Here is a 2,702-nt window from a genome sequence, read left to right on the forward strand (position 1 = left end):
AAGAAAGACAACACTAAAAATTGTAAAAGTGTACATGGCGAGTCTTCTCATTCCACCACCTAAAACTCAAAAGGCATGTTAAGGCAGTTTATATGAAACGGGGAAGTAAAATTTTGACAACCTACCTAACCCTAGGTCATGTCTAGGTGGGTCCTTATTAATTTGATTAAGGATGATATTTATCAAGCAAAGAATATTAAGCTTAGTATCTCTCTGAGGTATTCAACAGGTTAAGAGGAAGAAGTAGGTCAACTCTTCCCTCTTATAACCTGGTGAAAAGCCTCGAGCTCATTTAAACTTATTATGTTGCTTAATAAATCATTCTCTGAACACCCTAATGCTCAATGAACATTGAGTATCAATTATCCCTAAGAGTAAGGTAATTATCATTTGTAATCTAATTTTGAATATTATGTGGGTGAAGACCCTTAAAGAAGCAAGTTAGCGTTATTGGAACACTTAGCTAAATTTTGGCCCCTATTGGGATTGTAGTGTTTGAAAAATGTTCTAATTTTAATTGTGTTTGTTTTTCTAAACCTCATTTAATCAGTCTTGATTTAACTTAGATTAGTACTAAGCCCTTAAGACCTAGGTGAGTGTCTTTAATACGTGGAGGATATCCAGCAAAGTCCTCCAAATCCAAAGATGTTACAAGAATCGATGATTGAAGAAAATGTTGAAAAGCTCAGGGTTGAGATTTCTTAGTTAGCCCGAGAGAATGGAGTTTCCATTGATGATGATGATGATTTTAACTTCAATGATTACCTTGATGAAGATTTTATGGATGTCCATGTTATCAAGACCAGAGCTGTTGCATCTGTGCATGATGCTCAACCTCTCGTTGAAGAGAAAGTCGTAGATGACCCGCATAGGGCTATTTTCTTAAGGGATGAGAAAATCAACCAAATGAAGAATAGAATGGAAGAGATGGCTGCTGCCATGACCGCCATGGCCATAGTTCCAGGGGCTGTCACAAGTACCACAGTTAGCGCCTCCAAAAGTCAATCAACCGGAGATTATACATATCATAGATGAAAGGAGAGAAGTAGCCTCAACAACTAGAGAATATCAACAAAGAAGGATTCTCCATTAAGTGCCATACCAGAAAAGGAATTTAAGAAAATGGTTGAGCAAGTTCAGGAGGCCTTAGCCCAATATAAGGGCGGTGCATTGGTTTTAAAGGGTAGACCTTACTCGGACGACTTTGATATTGTACCCTACCATAAGGGTTTTGTGTTGTCAAACTTTAAGATATTTGATAGGACTGGAAATCCCAGGCAGCACATAACACATTTTTGAGCCAGTTGTGGTATTACTGGAGGTAACGAAGCTCTACTCTTTTGACAGTTTGTCAGCAACCTGTCAGGAATCGCTTTTGATTGGTATGTTAAACTACCAACGGATCAGTCAAGTCATTCTCCGAACTAGAACAGTTCTTTGTAAAATGATTTGTTGGAGTGCAATATCATGTGTCTATTGGAGATCTCGTATTAGATAAGCAGAAGCCCAATGCGACATTAGTGGACTACATTTTGAGGTGGAGAAACCTTAACATGAAATGTGAACCTCAGCTACAGGAACATTATGCAATTGAGAGCTTACTCAAGAGAATCCATGGGCCAGTAGCTTTCATGCTCAAGGGACTCACCATTAAATCCTTCGAGACGCTACTCTGCAAAGCCAGTAATCTTTAAAAAGAAGTCAAACATATGGATTCTCATGAGAAGTTTGAGAAGTCAAAGACGACCAGAGTATTTGAAAAGAAGTATGGAACAGTGGCAACGATCGATAAAGGAAAACAACCAATGAAGATACATGCAGAAAATTCCCATCAATCATCATCACATCATGCTCGAGAACAGGCACAACAGTATGGCCAGTCCAGCCAGCGACTGCCTCAAGGAGGATGACACCGGACAGAGAATAAGAAAGTATCTGTGGCAGAATGACAGAAAGTAGTGCATTTCTTTGAAGACGAAGCAGTATCTAAGATGTTTAGAAGTCTGATCAACAAGCATGAGTTCAAATTATTAGATCCAAAGAAATATGAAGAGGTCGACAAGAAAGATCAACTGAAGTATTGCCCGTATCACAGATTTCTTGGAAACAATATAGAGGAATGTTTCATCTTTAAAGACTGGCTTGAGAAAAACATTAAAGAAGGAAATGTAATGATCCCGAAACAATATTTAAAAGAACCTAAAAAAGGTTCCATAAATATGATTTCGGTTGAGCCAATCTCTCTAATTGACCCGTATACTGGAAAGGATGGATGGATTATGACTTGGAATAAGGTCAAGAGGATCTTAAACTAGATACAGTGTGCTTTAAGACAAAACTCCATTGTTGACCTCACTTTTGGTTGAGGTCTAGAAACTTCTTTAGTAGCCTAGGTCTAGCCATAGGATTTTCCTATTGACTAGTCTTAGAAAACTAGAAAAGGTACCCTCACCATTAGAAACTCAAAACTCTTTTCTTTACTCAACTTGAAGTTCCACATATTGGTCCTAACCTATAATATTTAGAAGGTGAGATCATTATGAGGGAACTCAAGGAGAGTTCCTATAGGGTTACTTGACCTTAGGTCTGACATTGGGTGTTGGTTTGGAGCTAAGGTACACCATACCCTTATCTACACCCACATTCACTCACAACCCTGAGCTCAAATTTCTAGCCTAGATCCCTTGATCTTTTGGGATACT

Source organism: Phalaenopsis equestris, unplaced genomic scaffold (assembly GCF_001263595.1).
Source record: "Phalaenopsis equestris unplaced genomic scaffold, ASM126359v1 Scaffold231628, whole genome shotgun sequence".
NCBI classification, from domain to species: Eukaryota; Viridiplantae; Streptophyta; class Magnoliopsida; order Asparagales; family Orchidaceae; genus Phalaenopsis; species Phalaenopsis equestris.